The sequence below is a fragment of the Pteropus alecto genome, unplaced genomic scaffold (assembly GCF_000325575.1).
Source record: "Pteropus alecto unplaced genomic scaffold, ASM32557v1 scaffold202, whole genome shotgun sequence".
NCBI lineage: Eukaryota > Metazoa > Chordata > Mammalia > Chiroptera > Pteropodidae > Pteropus > Pteropus alecto.
The window spans coordinates 3,544,003-3,552,622 of NW_006432451.1; positions in this window are offsets into that span (position 1 = coordinate 3,544,003).

Consider the following 8,620-nt stretch of genomic DNA (forward strand, 5'->3'; position numbering starts at 1 on the left):
TATTTGTGTCTCCAAGCAGGCTCTTGCTGCCCTCTCCTCTTTTGCATGGAGTCTCTACCTGACCCTCTACTCCATGGGATCCGGCGCTGTCTGTCATTTTCAGATGTTTGTTTCTCTACTTAGCTGTAGATTGAAGTTCGCAGTACTCTGTCTCCCAGTTACCCTGAAGGCAGGGCATGAGTAGCTTTATTTGCTTTCCTTGTTGTTCTGCGTGGCTTTGGGAGGATGTGTGGAGAGATTTGGATTTTAGCAGCTAGCATTATCCTAAGGAACTTGTAAGCCAACTCAGGTCCTCTTAGTGAACTGGCAGTGACCACCAGCAGATTACACATGTTTGTCAAGGAAGTTCCTGTAATTTTATTTTATTTTTGCTTAAGTTGGCCAGAGTCATTTTGTTGTTTGCAACTAAAGAATCCTAGCTGTCACATGTTTCCTGCCGCCTGGCTGGAGCTGGGTTGCAGGGAGAAGCAGATATGAGCTGGAGCGAGAGGGAGAAGAGCTCTGGAGCCCTGGTTTCAAGCCATCCTGAGGCCCTGAGGGCATTTCTGAGAACTGGGCAGCTTCGGAATTCTGTGTATTTATTGAAACTTTTCCTGAGTAAAACACACTTCCACAGAGTGTCGTTAGCATCCAGTTGAAGGACGAAGCATACAAGCCCTCGGAGGCCCCCTCATGTCCCTTTTTGCCACTGTCCCCTTCAAGAATAACCATTGTTCTGACTTCTCTCACAATAGGTTACTTTGACCTGTTTTTATACATTGTATGAATAAAATCACACAGAATCACACAGTATATATACATTTAGGTTTGGCTTCTTTTGCTCAAAATTATGTCTGTGAGTTCCTCCCATGTTGTTGTATAGATTTAGAATATACTTTGGAGGCCAAACTGACAGGTCTTTGAGATTCATCAAGGGCCCTCGGGCAAACCACTTCACCTCTCTGAACTCAATCCTTCATCTGTAAAATGGGACTTACATTACTCAGCTGTCGGTGCTGCAGTTCCCACACTGAGCTCCTTCAAAGGCCCTAGGATAGGGCAGGGCTCCTGGCAGGCCTCTCCCTCCCTCTGTCTAAAAGAGTATAGTTTTGACTTCAAACACTTGAGCTCGAGTAGGTCCGTGTTTGAAACACACACACCTCTCTCCACCCACCCACTCCTTGCATTTGCACTTCTAAATTTTGAAACAGCACTTGCCTGGAGTGCCAAGGGCCCATGCTTCCCACTCTGTCGCCTCAGTCCCCAGTCCTCAGGTCCCTGGGAGGACGTGGCTGTCCTATCAGTAAAAATATTACATGAATAATGATGCATGCTAGCGAGGAATTCTCTTAGATATATGGAGCTTTAGTTTGCACAGCATGGCACAGGGGTTTAATCTCAGCTCTCTGTTAAGTTCTTTGAGCCTCTGAAGATGGGGACCATCCTACGTATCTCTCAGGGTTGTGGTGAGGATTTCAGAGCCTGTCACGCTGTGTCCGTGCCTGGCACTGTGGTCTCAGATGTGGCTGCACTTTTCATCATTGGAGATCTTGAAACCTAGGGTCTCCCACAGATTCCGATATAATTGTTTTGGGGGCTCCTGGACACAGAGAGTTTTAACAGCTCCCTGGGTGACTCTAAAGTGCAGTAAGGTTGCCAACCATAGGCCTGGCATATAGTGGGTTACAGTAAATGTTGACATTTGGAGAGAGAGAGGCCTGAGCTGGCTTGCCAGGCTGGAGTGTGCAACTTCCTGTGGCCCGTGCGGCCCCCTCGTTCCCTTACACGCCTCATTTCACCCTAACCCCCTTACTCTGCCTTCCTCCCACCAAGGAATCCTGGACACCCTTCACTTGCCTCCTGTACAGTGTTAGCCAGTTCTCTCTGGTTGGCCTGGTCCTTCTGATATTAAAGGCTGTCCCCACCTCCACCCCGCAGTGAGCGCAGGTGAGCCATGGCAGTGTACAGAATCTGAGGGGGCGAAGGCCCAGCTGGGAAACAGCCCTGAAATAGACCCCCCACCGCCTCCGCTGCCTCCTCCCAGAATCTGCTCAGGTGAAAAACAACCCTCTCGATTCCAGTGGCTCTTTGGGTTTAGGAACGAGGAGGCGGGGAGCCCTGCGGGCAACATAGACCCATGCCTGTGTCCGGCTCATATCCGCGCGGAACTTGCTCCGGGCCGGGCCGGTCCAGCGCATGCAGTGAGAGCGATCGGCCACGGGGCGGCGCTGCTGGCCTGCTGTGTAAAAGATTATCCCTTTCCAGTCTGGGGAAGGTGGACCAGTGAACTGGATGTCCCTGAATTCTGGACAGGGGTGGCTTAAGCTGGGCCTTGAAGGTCAGGGAGGGGGCTTCTGGGTGAAAAGAGAAGGTGATTTAGCCACAAAGGTGAGAGGGAGAATGGAGGGCTCAGGGTCTTGGTCTAGAGTAGGGGTCCCCAAACACTGGGACTGGTACTGGTCCGTGGCCTGTTAGGAACCCTGCGGCACTGCAGGAGGTGAGTGGCAGGCAAGAGAGCGAAGCTCCATCTGTATTTGCAGCTGCTCCCCTGCGCTAGCATCACCGCCTCAGCTCCACCTCTGATCATTAGGCATTAGATTCCCATAGGAGGGCCGAGCCCTGGTGCCAAAAAGGTTGGGGACTGCTGGAGAGGGTGCAGGAGAGGGAGGGAGCTGCATACACTATCTCACCTTATCGATGAGGAAACTGAGGCTGCAGAGGTCAAATGACCTGCTGTGCTGTCCACAGCTGGGGCTGAATGCAGGTGTAATAGGCTCAGGTGGAGGAAGAACTTAGCTTTTAACCACAGAGCACATTACCTGGGAAGTACAGGGCCAGGGTCAGCCTGTGTCAATGCAGTCCTGAGCACCCTGGCACTGGCCTCCCAGGAACATATTGGGTGTTTCATCCTCCTGGCTTCTATTTTTGTGCCCCTGAGGTTCCTCCTCCTTTGTTCTCCTCCCTACTCACACCCTGCTCTTGGAGAGGCTCTGCCATCAGCCACGACCTCTGCAGTGTAAGGAAAAAGACTTTACCCCTGGGAAGGTGATTTAGGCTCTGCCAGAAGGCAGGGGTCATTTGGTGGGGCCAAGGCAATGCCTTTGTGTCCCCGCTAGCCCTGCATTCCCTGGGGGGCTGGGGTCGTTCAGATTTGCGGGGGGCGGGGGGGCTAGGGTCAGATGTCAGACAGCTGTGCAGTCTGACACAGCAGTCTGAACCTGCCGCACAGCCCCGGCCTGGAGGCTCCCGCTTTCTGGTTCTCAGTTGCTCATCTGTATGCTGAAGGCATGGCACAGAGCCCTGAGGTAGGGAGAGCTGAGGGGAGGCCCAGGTGTGGGGACAGAGGGATGAAGCTGGTGCATGGGGCAGGTGGATAAGAAGCTCCGAGCCCTCTGGGTAATGGCCGTGGCTCTACTCATCACCACCCAGCCCCACCGAGAGGCCCCATCAGCCCCCACCTCAGCCACTCTCCCACCTTGCTCCTACCTGTGTCCCCCTCCCATCTTCAGTTGTGGGGGCCTCATACCCCACTCCAGGTGGTTGGAGTTCTATTAATATTTCAGTTTGATGAATTAAAGATTCTTTCTACCCTCCTTCTGATGTCCCAGGAGGGAATTAAAAACGCATCAGATCCAATCAAATGCTATTAAAATGCAGCCCACGAGGGTAGGAGCTGGCGGATGTAGGCTTTCTTTCCCAGCAGCGCTTTGTCCTCTTTGGGGGTCTGGTGGTGGGTAGGTTTTTGTGGGTACAAGAGGCAAGAGAAGGTTGAGGTGAAGGTGGAGGTTGAAGGGTGTTTGTGTCAATGCTGCTGCCTTAGAGAGGAGCAGAATCCCCTGAGTGCAGCTCAGATTTTCAGGATAACTGAGGAGGTGGGTGTGGGGTGGTATAGCTGTGACCCCAGCCCCAACACCTGACCGTGACACTCCCACCGTCAGATGTTTTTGGAGTCAGGCCAGACTCCCTGGTTTTCTGGGGGCTGGGGGAGTTGCTGCAGGTACCTCAGCAGCGAAGATGGAAAGCCTTGGAGACAGCATGAGTGGGATCTATGCTCCCTGAGGCTCCATTAGTGGGAGGTTTTGGGGGTCATTTTCAGCTTTCTGTCCTGTCATCTGTCTGGGTCTCCCTTAGAAGTGAGTGGATAATGGGCTTCCTTCTGGTGCTGTCTGGGAGGTTCCTAAGGAGGACCTAGACTGCAGTGTGTGTGGGGGGATCGAAAGAGCCCCCTTCCCACCCTGGATTCCCAGCTCAGCTGTCAGTAAGTCAGCCTGGCTGTGCGGTGCCCCGCCTCAAGGGCCTGGGACCCGTGTGGGGGGCAAGAGCCACCAGACATAATCTAAGGCTTCAGTCATAGGCATCTCTTACACTTGGAAGGTGATTCTCACTCATTTTTAACTTTCATCCCCAAAGCAGTTCCAAGTGGAGCAGCAGTAGCCTCAGCAGCCACTTTTGACAGCGGACGGAGGTCACTGAGGCTCAAAGTAGGTGAGTGGTGTGGGACACATGCCTGTTAGAACAGTGCTGCTGTGGACAGTGTCTGTGGCCAGGATGGTCTGTGGAGTGTGTGACTGAGATCAGGGAAGAGTGCGGTGGGCGTGTGAGAAAGGATTGGTGGGAGCTGGAGAAGACCTGAGAAGGCACTGCCGCTGGGTGCAGCAAAGGCATTCCCTTTCCGGTTTCCATTCCCCTCCTGCACCCCCCAGCCCTGCAGGTCTCCTCTCATGGCCAGCTGGACTGCGTCCCCTTTTGTGTGTGGCACCTGGCTGCTCCCTTGGCACTCAGAGCCCTGCCACTCAGCAGAAGGAGCAGGCTAGCCTTGAGGCACAGGCAGGGAGGGAGGGGCTTTTAAATGTTAATTGTATTTTGACATCCTGGCTTGTGACATCCATTCTAATGACATTTGGCTTGCAACTGACAGCCCCTGGACAGGTAGAGAGAGAGAGAGAGATGATAAGTAGTTTTAAATTGCAGCATGACAAAGAGGCTGGAAAATTCGAATTCTTAAGAAAAAAGAGCGGGGGAAGGGGGGAGCGGAGGAGGAAGAGATAGTGGAAATCAAGGAGGAGAGAAGGGTGCCTCCTTTTCTCTGGGTGGGGAGTGGTGGTCAGTCATTCATTGGTTTAACAAGCGAACATTTATTGAGCATCTGCTGCATGCTTGGCACAGTCTCAGCCCTCAGAGGGGTAGACGCTCCATTTGGTGGTGCATCCCACACTCCTTTGGGCTCTGGGCTCTTCTAAATCCCACTCCTCTGTCAGGGTCCAAGTGAAAGAGGCCTCAGCTGCCCCTCCCTTCCTGGCTGCCTTTGAGCTGAGGCAGCACTGGTGTCTCCTTTACTTTTCCTTCCTCATATCTTCTCCTTCAGCCCTCTAGGTGGAGAAACTGAGGCTGAGGAAGAGAAGTGGAAGCATCATTTTTTCAGACCAGGAAGCTCCAGAACAGACGGAAGAAGCAGCTAAAGTTTACCTTGGACCACGTCTCTCCCTTCACCCACTGCACCCACAGCTCCTCCTCTGCCCACCGACTTGGTGAATGTTCCCTCCTTCTCAGCTGCCTTGATCTCCATGCAGGCGGAAGAGACAGAGACCCCCGTCCTGCCTTTAACCCCTTGTCCGGCAGCATGTGTTAAGTCTCCTCTAGCCTAAATCCTTAGTACCTTCTGCATCTCGTCCTGTGCACTTGAGTGTAGCAAAACTGTGTTCAAGATCTGCTCTTTCCACTCTATCCAGCCTTTCTCCTCTTTCTATTTGCCGGGTGGGCAGGAGGGTGTAGATAAGATTGTGCTGGGTACTCTGGCAAGCCTTTGGCCCAAATGGGATGGGTACAGCTGCATAAACCCCTGGGGCCAGATATTTTTGGACTTTAAAAAGCTAATATGGTGCAAATATTACACGTTATACAACACTCCCAGGAGTCTTGGGTAATATCCCCCATAACAAGTCCGCTAGCTTTCATTCTTGCAGTGAAACAGAGGATCTCTCACCAAGGGAGCTAGGTAGTGACAGTGACTTCTTTTCACGTCAGCTTTTGCTGCTAAATGAGTTTGTAGAAAATTTATGGGTAAACTTGTGGTTTTCACAGCATTTTGGATTTTGGAACAGTGAACGGTGGATTGTGGTCAAGCCAATGGCTTGAGAAAATCTCTGGGGATGTAGGAGGCTTCCTATTAATTGGACTTATACTGGCCTGAGGAAAGAGCAGATTCTGGGGTCTCTCCTCTGCTGGGGGTGTCAGGGCTGTCCGGAGGAGGGGGTCACTCACCTAGTTTCAGTGTGTCCCAGAGCCTGGGCTGGGGGAATTCCAGAGTTCCCATGTCCTTGAGACTCAATATTTCCATGGGTCAAAGGAGAAGAACTGCAGTGACCCAGGGACTCACTCCAGGGTTCTTAACCCCTGGGGGCCTCAGCCTCTGGCCCTGCAGTCTTTAACTCCATGTCTGCAGGTGGCTTAGGGCTCTCTGGAGAGCCTGAGGCCATTCCATTCTCTCTTATCAGCTCTTCATATTGGAAATGTCCTGCCAGGGGACAGTTATTTAAATAAACTCCCCCTTCAGGGGCATTTCCACTTAATAGCCTGGTTTAGGGGAAACCAAAATTAAAACCCATCAGACACCCATCAGGCAGTGGCTAGATCTGCTCAATATGGGGGTCATTTATCAGGTGTTCCAGGCCTGCCAGCCTCTCTTCTGCCTCTGCACCTTCATGTTCGCTTTGATATATTTCAACACATTCTAAACTTCAGGATTTTCAAAGACAATTGCCCTCTCCTATTAGGATTCTTTTGAAATGGAGAAGTCATAGAAGCAGCTTGGTGGGCTTGAGTTGCCAACGCAGTGGGTGGGAAGAGGCAGACAAGTTGTTTTCCCTTACTATGGAGACCAGAATAAGCGCAGAAGAAAGACCTTGCTATAGTAGGAGGGAGCGAGGTCAGATCTCAGGAAGAACTTCCAGGACACCAAGGTATGAAGCACAGGCGCGAGACTTTGTATTATTATTTTCTCTAGGACTATGTGCTTCTTTCTCTCCTCCCCCTAAGCTCCCTGTCCTTCCCAGTGTTGAGATGGTGTCTCCTCTTCTCTGGGTAAACCTGTGCACGTGGGAATGGTGGATTAGAATGACCAACCTGCTTCCTTTAAAGGTTTCGGGATGAGACTCAAGGCAGAGTCTTGAATCCCAGAGTCCTTAGAGAGACCTCAGCCCAGCCCCCCATCTCACCTATGGGGAAACCAATACTCAGAGAGGCCGGGAGACTCCCCCAGGTCACACAGCCTTAGCACAGAGGACTTGGCCTCCTGCTTGCAGCCCTGTGCCCTCCTCCCAGTTAGAGCACAGCTCTGAAGTGGGGGACGGCTTGCTGAAGAGGGCAGTTTGGAATTCAGGCCCTTGAACCAGCTGGCCCAGGACTGCGCCCTTGCTTCATGACTCCTTGAAATCATTTCTGATAACTCTTCTCCCCAAGACGTGGTTCTGTAGCTCCCTTGTTCCACACAATGTCCCTGGCTCTCACAAGGCAAGGGACACCAATTAAAGTTACTCGAGGTATGTGTGTCTGCTCATGTGTCTATGTTTGTCTGTGTCTAAAGGTCTCTGTGTATGCATGTCTGTGTATGTGTGTACATATATGGATGTCTCTGTGCATGTGTATCTGAATGTGTCTCCAGGTATGTGAATGTGTGTATCTGTGTGTTTGTGTGTGTGAGTTTGTGTGTGTCTCTGTGTGTTTGTCTCCATGATAAATCCAGTCAGCTACAGTCAGCAAGAGGGTGTCCCAGCTGGATCAAGCTCGGGTTCAGAGGGGAGGGCACGGTGGCTGACAACTCTGGGGCTGGGAGGCCTGGGATGCCCCAGGATGGCTGCCCAGAAGAGCTAGGCCTCAAGCTGGAAACCTTCAAACTGGACGAGTCCACAAACTCAGCCATCTGCCAGCCAACAGTGTTTCTTTTTTTAACCCCTGAAAAATATAGCCTGCCCAGCCTTCTGCAACACAGCTGGTTGGGGGTGGGGGACAGGATAATTATGGCCAGAGTGAAGGGAACACTGAGGGGCAGGGTGTGGGGAGAGTGACTGGATTAGTTTTGGCTCTCAATAGACCGTGGCCCATTATTTTTCAGTTTCATTCATTCATTCATTCATTCAAGAAGAGGATATTCAGTAAAAAGATATTGAGAGCTATATTCCGTGTAAGAATTGCAGTGGCTCCCACATATGAGCACCTAAACACAGGACTGGGTGCAGTGCATACATTATTTCATTTCCTTTTCATGATTGCCTTCCCCATAGGACCCAAGAGTTAGCCCTTATGGTAACTTTGCATGAATCAAACAAAGGACCCCCATCTTTTGGGCAGACATAGCCTCAAGAGAGGAGTGTCACTTGTCAAGCCCAAGGCATGCTGAATTTGATCCTCCCAGCACCCCCTCAACTGGGTGGCTTCTTATACACCACCCTGGTAGCCCTTCTCTAAGGTCAGCATTATGGTAGGAGACTGAGGGATCCCGGGCAAGAAGACTCCAGCTCGAGTGGGGTTCAGTTTGAACCCAGACAGGCTGTTCCCCAAGGACACGGCCTCTCCAGGAGTGACTTGAGTTCTCTGCAAGCCCAGAGCAGTGCATACTTGTCTGGACAGAGCCATCGGACAGCAG